An 11985-nucleotide genomic window follows, 5' to 3' on the forward strand; every position below is an offset into this window, starting at 1 on the left:
TGAAGCCTTTGTTCTTTTGTTCATTTATTCATCCATCTGACACACCTTTACTGTGGCCCTACTATGTGTCAGCTGCTGCTCTGGAGGCTGAGGGTCCGGCAGTGAGGGAAGTGGCCCAGAAGCCAGGGTGTGACAGTGAGAGGGTGGAGGTGGAGTTATTGGTGAAGGGGTATAAGGGGTTGGTTTTCTATTTTTGGCTGCCCCCTGTGGTATCTGGAGTTTCCAGGCCAGGGATCAGATCCAAGACCCAGTTGCAACCCATGCCACACCTGTGGCAATGCTGGATCCTTAACCCACCATGGGGGTGGAACCTGTTTCCCAGGGCTCCCAAGATGCCTCTGATCCTGTTGGGCCACAGCGGGAACTCCTAAGGTCCAGTTCTTGGCAATGGTAAGGGCTTGACTCCAGGGGGTGGGTGGCTGAGATGGGGAAAAGGATGGCCAAGAAGATGAAGGACTCCAGGGGCCCGTGGATGGGCAACAAGGTAGATGGTGGACCAGCTGCAACCCAGCACGTCTTGCTGAATCCTCACAGCAACCTGGGAGGGCTGGACACCCCACTGCTAACCCCATTGTCCAGATGCAGGAACAGATGCAGCAACTTGCCTGAGGTCACACCTCAGTCTCTCCTTTGTAGACAAGGGGATTTCAATCCCTTCCCTGCTGGAGTGCCTCATGCACCATGGTGCTGCAGGGGCTCAGCCTGCATAGACCTCCTGGCTCTAAGGGTAAAAGAATTCTTTTTTTTTTTTTTTTTTTTTTTTTTGTCTTTTTATGGCCCCTCTTGCGGCATATGGAGGTTTATAGGCTAGTGGTCCAATGAGAGCTGTAGCTGCCAGCCACACCACAGCCACAGCCACAGCAATGCCAGATCTGAGCCTCATCTGTGACCTACGCTATAGCTCATGGCAACCCACTGAGCCAGGGATCAAACCTGCATCCTCATGTATACTACTTGGGGTCTTTATCGCTGAGTCACGTTGGGAACTCCCAAAGAATTCTTGTCTTCTCTGACCACTTGGTTCCCCGGTTCCCCAGGGCAGGCAGCCCTCTGCTCTGTCTCCTAATCTTGTTTGTGTTGCTGCTGGAGCCACTGCCTGTCCCCTGGAGCACTGGCAAGGGACGAGGGTGACATTTGTCTTCATTTGTGCCTACTTGGAGACAGACCTGAGTCCAGCCTCATGTCGGGAAGTGACGCCCCTTGAAAACCCCAAACTGGGATCACCTCCAGTGCGTGTCCGTGCTCCTGCTTCCCCAGGTCTTCCTCAAGCTCCCAAAGTAGGGTTTAGAGCTTTCTTTTCCCTCCTGGTGCATGAAACTGTGACTCTCTTATTGGCTGGAGGGGATGTTCCTCCCCGCAGGGGCCATCAGGACCCCTGTGGGCATCTGGAAACAGCAGAATAAATTTGGGGCTGCCCAGGATTGTTCAGTCACTCAACACACACTCATTCAGCAGCACATTTTTATTTTAAAAAAATCCAAATCAGGAGTTCTCTTTGTGGCTCAGCGATAACGAACCCAACTAGTATCCAAGAGGATGCAGTTTTGATCCCTGGCCTAGCTCAGTGGATTAAGGGTCTGGCGTTGCCTCAAGCTGTGGTGTAGGTCGCAGGCTCAGCTGAGATCCAGCATTGCTGTGGTTGTGGTGTAGGCCAGCAGCTGCAGCTCCAGTTCGACCCCTAGCCTGGGAACCTCCATGTTCCACAGGTGCAGCCCTAAAGAGGAAAAATAAATAAATAAAAAATAAAACAAAACTGTGCCCTTTGACCCCATCACCTCACTTTAGGGCTGGGGAGTTGGATGCAAGAGGGTCAGTGCAGCATGGCTGGCTGAGTGAAGCTCTGCAAACAGCCTAAATATCCATCTGTGGGCGGGGAGGCAACACCCTGCAGTGTCCTGGGATTTATCACCAATGGGGAATATTAGGAAGCTGTTAAAAAGAGCAAAATTGATTTCTACTCTATTGGCCTGGGAAAATATGGATGGTACTAGCTCACATCTGTGAAAATGAAAGAAACAAACCACGTACAGGCTGATGGATGATTCTGCAAAGAGAAAGGTTTAGAAGGAAAAATGTCCACTGTCACCTCCTGGGCCATGCAGGGTGTGTGGGAGGGGCTTGTACGGTGAGAGTAAAGGCACAGAAGGAGACCCGGCTTTTTCTTTGATCCCCTCTGCTGTTTGGCTTGTTTCAGGAAACATGCATTGCCTCTGTAGCTTGGAAGGAAAATCTAATAAAACATTTTTAGAAATGTACCATGCTACATTCCATATTAACAGAGGTAGAGGCTGCATTTGTCTAGTAGGTTCGCTGTGTCTGGGGCTGTGCTTGGCACTCAGAGACCTTAAGAACCAAGGTAGGCTGGGTGCATTTATTACCTTGATCTTTCGAATGAGGAAACCGGGGATCAGGGAGGTTGAGAGACTTGCCCAAAGGGGCACAGCTGGCAAGCATCAGAGCTGGTGCCTGGGGACAGACAGACAGGGGTCTTGCATCCTAGTACATCATCCGGGTACCATGTTTGAGGGGCCACAATGGGTTGGGGTGAAAGAACAGACTTGCCTATCTAGGGGTTGGGTGGGAGCACCTATATCTGCCTCAGAAAATGGTCCTAGACAGTCATGGCGTGAAGGGGGCCAACACGCTCACCTCCAGGTGGGGCAGAGTTAGAACCTACTTACGTCAGGCGTGGTTGCAAATACCTAGCTGTACTTAGAAATCACATGGGGACGTAAGGTCCTTTGTCACTATGGTAAGCAGTGACAACCAGCCCTCAACAGTACCTGGAGAGAGTTGGCGTATAAATACTCCAGTTCCCTTGCCTCTCAAATGGGTTCTTGTGGAGGGGTGAGTTCAGTATTGTCTCCCCAGGCTCCTTTGTGGGAATGAGCCCTGGCTGCTCCTGGAAGCAACTTTGTGACCTGCCCCCACTGGCTTCCTTCCTGGTCTCCCCCTCCCCTCCCTCTGATCCTCTCTCACCCAGATTACTGCCACGGCTCTGATCCTTGTCTCAGCGTCTGGTTCCGGGGGAGCTCAAGGTTACACCTGAGGCTGCTGTTCATATGCGATCCGATCTCTAAATCCTCTCCAGTCTTCTTCCAAAACAGATCGCAAATCCCTTCCTCAACTCCCCAGCCAACAGCTCTTCCTGGACGCTTGCAGCAACATCTTGGTGCCTGTCTGTCCTTCCGTGACCCGTCTTTAATCCATCATCCACACAATAGAGGCATCTCCTGAAATCTAAATACAATCATGTTCTTCTTCGGCTTGGAATTTCCCATTGCTGTCCCAACACACTCAGAGAAAATGCCCAGCCGTGTCTCATAACTTCCGCTTTAGACTGAACGTCTGTCTACCCTGAACGTTCATAGGTTGAAACCGAATCCTCAGTGTGATGGTAGGTGGAGGTGAGGCTTTGGGGCGGCGATTAGGTCACGAGGGTGGAGCCCCCATCAATGGGATGAGCGCCCTTATAAAAGCGACCCCACCGAGTTCCTTTCCCTTTCTGCCGTGTGAGGACACAGTGTGAACTCGGAAGTGAGTCTTCATCAGACACCAGCACCTTGACCTTGGACTCCGAGCCTCCAGAACTGTGAGAAATAAATTTAGTCGTCTGCACAGGGAACTCTGTCGAGTCACCCATGATGGCACATGTAATGTGAGAAAAGAGAATGTATACATGTATGTGTAACTGAGTCACCATGCTGTACAGTAGAAAAAATAAAAGGTAAAACATTTCAAAAAAAAAAAAAAAAAAAAAGTCCTTGTCTGTAAGCCACCCAGTGTGTGGTATTTTGGTTCCAGCAGCCCAACGGGACTAAGACAGCCCCCAAGACCCCGCCATCCGTCCCGGCCCACACTGCCCTGTCTTCACCCCCTCTCCTTCTCACCCACTCTGTTCCCACATCCCTAGAAATCCCCATTCTCCATGCTTCCTCAGGGCCTTCGCTCGCGCAGTTGCTTCACCTTGAATTATGATTCCTGTTTCGCTGTGCGTGTCTCCATCATCCTGGTGGACTCAGCTTAAACATCACCTGCTTGGAGAAGCCGTCTCCCATCGCCTGATCTAAAGTGACTTCGTTCCATTCTTTGCTCTGCTCAGAGCCTCTTGGTTTCTCTTGCAATATTTTTTGCAACTTGTCATGACCTAGTTACTGGTTTATTTTGTCTGTCTTTTCCCTGAAACGTCAAGCTTCCTGAGATCAGAGACCTGATGCTTTCTGCCACATACCCAGCACCTCGGATAGTGACTGTCACCTGGTAGGTGTGCAGGTGTTGGTTGCTGGATAAGTGAGACCCCAAAGTGAGTGTTCCAGGAATCTGCGGCTTCCTTCACATGGATGAGCTGGCAGGGTCTTTGGTGGCGTGTCTGTTCTCTGAGTGCCCCACACTCAGGGGCTCTATCCTTTGCAGGTGCATTGTCATAGTCTCTGCCTCTGAAAGGCTCAGATTCTAGAAATGGGAGACCTGGGTTAGCATCTTGGCTTAGACTTTTACAGTGGTGTCTCAGTCAGCCTTGGCTGCATGACAAACAACCCCCAAAACATAGTAGCTTAAGACCACAACTTATTATTTTTATGATTCTGTGATTAGCCTGGTGATTTTTTTTTTTTTGACTTTTTTTAAAAGGCCACACCTGCCACATATGAATTTCCTGGCCTTGGGGTCGAATCAGATCTGTAGCTATAGTCTACACTACAGCCATGACATTGCTGGACACCAGCCACATCTGCAACCTATGCTGGATCCTTCCCCTGCTGAGTGAGGCCAGGGATAGAACCTGCATCCTCATGGACACTATGTTGGGTTCTTAAGGCCCTCTTTTTTTTTTTTTTTTTTTTTTTTTTGGTCTCTTTAGGGCTGCACCTGCGGCATATGGAAGTTCCCAGGCTAGGGGTTGAATCGGAGTTATAGCTGCCAGCCACAGCCACAGCCATAGCCACGCCAGATCCAAGCTGTGTTCTGCAACCTACACCACAGCTCATGGCAACACCAGAGCCTTAACCCACTGAGCGAGGCCAAGGATTGAACCTGCGTCCTCCTGGATGCTAGTCAGATTCGTTTCTGCTGAGTCATGATGGGACCTCTCCCCTCTTTTGGTTTTGATTGGGTTCCCTTGGCTGGAGGGTTAGCCAGACTGGAAGGTCCATGGCTTCCCTCGCAGGTGTGGCAGCTGGTGCGGGCTGTTGGCTGGGTGGCCACAGTTGGCCTCTCTCATCTTCCAGTGGGGAGACCCAGAGGCTTCAGGTCAGCAAAGACAGTAGCTGTCAGGCTTCTCGAGGCCTGGGCTTGGGGCTCAAACAACACTCCTGGCATGTTCTCTTAGTTGAAGCAAGTCAGGAGGCAGTGGAGAAGTAGAATCAACTCTTGTTGGGAAGAGCAATAGGGAATTTCTGGACATATATAATCTACCACAGTAGGCTGTAAAGTCTTAGGCAAGTGACCTAACCTCTTTGTGCCTCACTCTCTGCCTCCCCTCTGGCATCTATTTTATAGAATTGTTTGTGAGAATTAGATTATGCATGCAAAGTTTTTAGCACACAGCCTGTCTCTTAGAAAATGCCCATTGAATGGGAACTGTTATTATTGCTGTTATTAAAGTTATTACGGGAATTATATTGGGAACTTAGCAAATGATAGATGGACAGGTGGATGGATGGATGGATGGGTAGGTGGATGGATGGATGAAAGAACAAATGGCTTTTGGCATTCAAATGGCATATAGACCCAATGCTTTACCTGGTGATAAGTCATTTCATAGAGTTCAGAATAAATAGCAGCTCTTTGTCGTTGAGTTCAAACAATCTGATTTCTAAAGAGACCTGCCCTCTTGCTCAGTTTACTTCTTGGTCATCTGTATTTGGAAACTGGGGAAGGTCAGGCCATTCCATGCTGCCTTTGTGCACAAAAGACTCTGTACAGCGCTCTCCTTTTCTCTCCACCCCCCACCCCTCTTGCCATCTCCACGACCTTGGTCAAAAGTAACCAAACACTAACAATTGTGACAAACACAGCCTGGCTTCCCGCTGGAACGCTGAGCCACAGACCACGTGTGGTTGCAGCCCAAGGAGTCTGGCTGACATACGTTCCCCGAGGCGCGCTGGCCAGAGCGGGGGCGGCTGGGGCGGGCGGCCCAGGTCCCAGAGCAGAGCCCCCTACTCCTTCTTCAGCCTGCCTCCCAGGGTGCCCTGGGCAAGGGTGGACATAGTCTTCCTGGAAAGGATGGCCTTTAAGAACATTCTTTCTGAGGCTGGCCCGGTGAATTGTGAGAAGGACCTGTTGGTGACATTTTTTCCTACACCAGCCCCGCACCAGGTGTGGGAGAGGCGGGGAGAGGGGAGGGCCGGGGAAGGGGCGGCTGTAACAAACTACCACAGACCTGCTGGGAGAAGACGAGAGGAATTCGCCCCCCTCACAGTGCTGGAGGTTAGAAGTCTGAAATCAAGGTGTCAGCAGGGCCACATCCCCTCCAAGGGCTCGGGGAAGACTCCTGCCTCGCCTCTTCCGGCTCCTGGTGGCTTCCCACAGTCCTTGGCATTCCTGGCTCTTTGTTGTGTCACTCCAGCCTCTGCCTCTGTCATCACACGGGCTTCTCCCTGGGTGTCCTCTTCTCTCACAAGGACATCTGTCATTGGATATAGGTCCCACCCCAACCCATCAGCAAAGACCCTATTTCCAAACAAGGTCACATGCTGAGGTTCAGAGCGGACATGAATGTGGGGGATGAGCATTCAGCCCAGCAGAGGAGGTAAGGCAGAGGCAGATAGGCAGGGATGGATAAGGTCAGGGTGCAGAGAGCAAGGGTTCTGCCATGCAAACCAGAAGGCCATGAACAGAGCAGCTCTGCCTGTAGACCTGGGGAAGGTCTGGCCCCTCCTGTGACTTGGAGGGGCCCACCCTGTCCTTCTCCAGCCAGGCTTCTTCCCACAAGGCAGGGAGCCATGGAGCCAGAGGGATGCACCCAGATGGTCCCCGCTTCTGGGCCACGTTCTGGGTTCCCAGGACTCTGGAACTCCCTGCCCCAGCTGCCCTGAGCCATTTCCAAAGCTTGCTTGGGCATCTCCCCAGAACTGCCCTGCTGAGGGAAGGCAGGCTTCCAGTGTGTGAACCCCTAAACTTAAGCGGGGCTCAGGGCCAGGCGTTTGTGGAGTTTAGGACCAAACTTGGAGGGGGGTGGCCTACAGGTGTGCAGAGTGGAGCATGTGGGCAGAGCCGCAGGTGCTCTGTGGAGCTGCAAGGCCTCTGGGAGAGCTCTGAGTTCAGCCCTGGCTTTCAGGTCGGGTTGAAGGTGGGAGGCCAGAATGTATTTTATTTACATGGTTTCTAGCTTGATTTATAGCTTTAAATCCATAGACATACAATGGGCCTGCATTTCTGTTCTTGCTCCAGGTCCTGCATACATTACAGACTGTGAGTTAAGATGGAAGCATCTGGGAGCTTCTGGACTCCACGAACTACCATCACTCTCTGAATTGTGTGTGTGTGTGTGTGTGTGTTTAACGTTTTGTCTGGTCTCCCATATTAGCATATAAGCTTTATGAGGGAGTTCTTACTATGGTGCAAAGGGATTGGCAGTGTATTGGGAGCGCTTGGATGCAGCTTTGATCCCTGGCCTGGCACAGTGGGTTCATGATCTGGTGTTGCCGCAGATTCAGCTTATGTCGCAACTACGGCTTGATTCAGATCCCTGGCCCGGGCACTGCATATGCCACAGGGCAGCCAAAAAAGAAAAGAAAAAAAAAAAAAGCTTTATGAGAATAGGACCTTTTTCTTCCCATCTGTAAAATGCGATTAATGCTAGTCACTGCTTCAGAGAGTTGCTGGAGGAGCAGGCGAGGGAGTGGATGATTTTGTGGGCCTGAAGCCTGGAGTGTGGGGCCTGGCCGGAGGCAAGTGCTCTATGAGTTTTGCTTGGGCCGCTGTTGGTCGTGTCTGGAGCCACAGCCCAGGGGATGGTGCCTGGGAGGGGCTTGCAACTCTTTGTGGAATAAATGATAGAGCGGCTAAGGATGCAGGGGAACTGTGTCTTTCCTGCCCCAAAGTCTGGTGGGACCCGGGGGTTGCATGATTCTCAGAACTTCTCCAGAGGTAAATGTCTGCCGTCGGGTCAGTAAACCCGGGCTCCCCCAGCAAGCCATCAAGACCAGACTGGCAGAGTCCCCATTGTGGCTCAGCAGTAATGAACTGGACTAGTATCCATGAGGACACAGGTTCGATCCCTGGCCTTGCTCAGTGGGCTAAGGATCCAGTGTTGCCTTGAGCTGTGGTGTAGGTCGCAGACGTGGCTCGGATCTGGTGTTGCTGTGACTGTGGTGTAGGCCAGTGGCTGATAGCTCCGATTTGACCCCTAGCCTGGGAATTTCCATATGCCACGGGTGCGGCCCTAATAAGACAAAAAAAAAAAAAAAAAGAAAAAAGAAAGAAAGAAAGAAAAAAAAGACCAGATTGACATTTTGAGCCAATTCTTCTGGATGCCAAGAGGAGCCATATTGGAGGAGAGGGGTGGGAGTCTATCATATAGGCATATATGTAGGAGAGCCACGCGGGAGGTGACTCTAAGAGGCTGAGGTTTCAAGAAATGAAGGCAGCCTGGGCAGGGGTGGGGAGGCGGACCAGGGAAGGAGTAAACTGCTTGCTTCCAGGGCTGCCAAGGAGGTCGATGGACAGGACTCGGGGAGGCTTGGGTGGAGGTGGGAGGGGTCAGGGATGGCACCTGGCTTCCAGTGAGGCCCCCCAGACTGAAGGAGGTGCTGTGCTCGGGAGCAGGGACCCTGGGGGGAAATCAGCCTTGAGGGGAGGCCCCCAAATTCAGTGTTTTGTTTGTGTCTTTTTAGGGCCACACCGGCAGCATATGGAAGTTCCCAGGCTAGGGGTCGAATTGGAGCATTAGCTGCCAGCCTATACCACAGCCACAGAAATGCAGGGGCCAAGCCATGTCTGTGACCTACACCATAGCTCACAGGCAATGCTGGATACTTAACTCACCGAGTGAGGCCAGGGACTGAACCAGCATGCTCATGGATACTAGTCAGGTTCATCATCACTGAGCCACATTGGGAACTCCTCAAATTCAGTTTTGAAGAATCCAACTGTAGTGGCTCAGGTCACAGCTGCAGCTCAGACTGGGTCCCTGGCCCAGAAACTTCCGTATGTCACAGGTGCAGCCATTAAAAATTTTTTTCAGGGAGTTCCCATTGTGGCTTAGTGGAAGCGAATATGACTAGTGTCCATGAGGATGTGGGTTCGCTCTCTGGCCTGGCTCAGTGGGTCAGGGATCCAGTGTTGACATGAGCTGTGGTGTCGGTTGCAGACGTGGCTCGGATTTGGTGTGGCTGTGGCTGTGGCGTAGGCTGGCACCTGTAGTTCTGATTTGACCCCTAGCCTGGGAACTTCCATATGCTGCAGGTGTGGACCTAAAAAGAAAAAAAAAGGGGGGGGGAATTTCAAATTTGGACAAGTTGAATTTGATGAGCCACCAAGACATCCGTTAGACCAGGTCTGAATCCCTGCACACATACTGGCAGTATTATCTGAGCTGGGCTCCCTTACCTCTCTGAGCCTTAGTTTTTCTATCTGAAAAGCAGAATACCGCATCTGGTGATGGCAAGGATCCTGTGTGAGAACACATGCAAACTGCCCACCCCAGAGCCAGGCAGCATGAGGCGAAAGTGTGTCTCGGTATTATTCACACTCTGTCAGTTAGAAGCAAGAGGCACACAAAGCAAACTGGCTTAAACAGACAAATGACTTACTGTTCCTTTAACTAAAATCCAGGAAATAGATCTGAGATTCCCGACAGCTGTACCTGGAACTCAAGCATTGTCACAGGAGCCCCCTTTCTTCCTCAGGCTCCTTCCACGTGTGTTCACACTGGTCACTAGCTCAGCACCTCCAGGGGCTAAAGGGGCTGGGGAGGTTCTTCTCCTATAATTCTGGCCAAAAAAAAAAAAAAAAAAAGCACAAGGGTAATTCTGATTGGCCCAGTTTGGTCATGTTCCCATCCCACCACCAATCACTGTGGCCAGGCCTGGGTCACATGATCTTCCCTGTCCTGTGGCTTCCCTGTTAGTGAAAGATGAAGCAATGTGAAGAAAAGCAGCCAATGTTCATCACATCATTCTCAGTCTGTCCAGTGGGAGTTTGGGGATGGGAGATGTGTATGTAAAATTTCTAGCACAGTAGCCAAGACACGGAGGCAACTTAAATGTCTACCGACAGATGAACAGATAAAGGAAGTGTGGTATAGAAAGCGGAATATTTTCAGTCCTAAAAAAGAAGGACATCCTGGAGTTCCCTGGTGGCTCCGTGGGTTACAGATCCAGCATTGTCATTTCAGTGGCTTGAGTAGTGGCCATCATGGGGCTCTGATGCTTGGCCTGCTGGGAACTTCAACAGGCCATGAGCGTGGCCAAAAAAAAAAAAAGATAGAAAGAAAGAAATCCTGAAATATGTGAACACAGGGTTGGATGCTGGGGACATTAGGTTAAGTGAAATAAACCAAACACAGGACAAATACTACATGCTGCATGATACCATTTATATGAGCAACCTAAAATAGTTAAACATAACCAGTGAGTAGAATAGGGATCGCCAGGGGATGGAAGGAGGGGGAAATGGGGGGATATTGGTCAAGGAGTACAGGAGTTCCCACTGTGGTTCAGCGGGTTAGCACACCTGACAGAGTGTCCTTGAGGATGCAGGCTCGATCCCTGGCCTCGCTCAGGGGGTTAAGGATCCGGAATTGCCACAAGCTGTGGTGTAGGTTGGCAGCTGCAGCTCTGATGTGACACCTGGCCTGGGAACTTGCATATGCTGCAGGTGCAGCTGTAAAATAGGGAAAAAAAAAGAGTGCAAGGTTTCAGTTCTGCAAGACAGGTAAGTTCTTGAGATCTAATGTAGAGTGTGGTCATGAAGAGTTAACAACACTGTATTGTATCCTTAACATTTGTTAAGAGAGTAGATTTTTTTTTTCTTTTTTTGGCTGTGGCATGCAGCGGCTTGATGTGGTATCTCAGTTCCCAGAGCAGGAACCCTGGGCCACAGTAGTGAAATCATCAATTCCTAACCACTAGGCTCCCAGGGAACTCCCAGCTCAAAGGGTAGATCTTGTGTTAAATGTTTCTATCACAATAAAAAGGGAATGATAAAGAAGGCGGGAGAAAACTTTGGGAGGTGATGGAGATAATGATGGCATCGACTGTGGTGAAGGCTTCACAGGTGTGCACCTATCTCCAAACTCATCAACTTGTACCTATTAAACACAGACCACTTTTTGTATGTCAAAGCATGTCTTAACGAAGTGATCTAAAAAAAAAAAAATACCAATCAAGTTTCTGGTGCACGGTAGGAACACAGTTCTTGGTGGCTCCTTGCACTGGGATTCTGGAGGTGAAAGGCAAGAGTGGTCCCCCACGGCATCCTTACCGTTGGAGTGTTTTAAAGACTTTTCCAACAGCAGCCTCTGCCCACCCCCAACCCCACATTCAATGGCATCTGCTTTTCCTCAGCCTCCTTCAGCCTTTCACCAGCCTTCAGAGATGGCACGGGAGAGCCTCAGTCAGGGGAGGCTGGAGGCTTCCTCCAGCCTGGGGCGGGGCACCTTGCTGTCCTCCATGGTCAACTACAAACAGGCCCTGGGCATTTCTGTCCCTGACCCCAACCTGGCAACTTGGCCACCCCGCGACTCCCTATTCCTCCAGGACCCGGGGGGCTGGCGGGTGGGTGGTGGGGAGGTTCCAGGACCTCTGGCATCCCCGCAACAGCCTGCACTCTGGGGAGAGGCAGACAAGATCAAGAGAACAGGTTCTGCATAATTAGACAGAGACTTTGATGGTTCATAACGTCAGGGAGAACATTCCGATGCCCTGGGGCCAGCTGCAACGTGGATGCTCCTTTCAGCAACCTGCTTGTGATTGGAGCTGCCCAGGGCCTCCCTGCCAATCAGCAGGGGCGCTGCGGAACCTGGAACTTTATAGCTTAGCAACG

At 51.0% G+C, this 11985-nt stretch overlaps 1 long non-coding RNA gene across 1 annotated transcript in view; it reads left to right on the forward strand.

The window, feature by feature from the left end:
• LOC146404529 (uncharacterized) overlaps positions 1–11985 on the forward strand; it is an 84953-nt gene that overhangs the window by 51327 nt on the left and 21641 nt on the right. The gene's annotated exons all lie outside the window — the stretch shown is intronic.

The sequence above is a fragment of the Sus scrofa genome, chromosome 3 (assembly GCF_054392235.1).
Source record: "Sus scrofa isolate SSC_HxYL_T2T_F1_AM1 chromosome 3, Sscrofa_HxYL_maternal_Yorkshire_Landrace_v2.0, whole genome shotgun sequence".
Classification (NCBI taxonomy): domain Eukaryota; kingdom Metazoa; phylum Chordata; class Mammalia; order Artiodactyla; family Suidae; genus Sus; species Sus scrofa.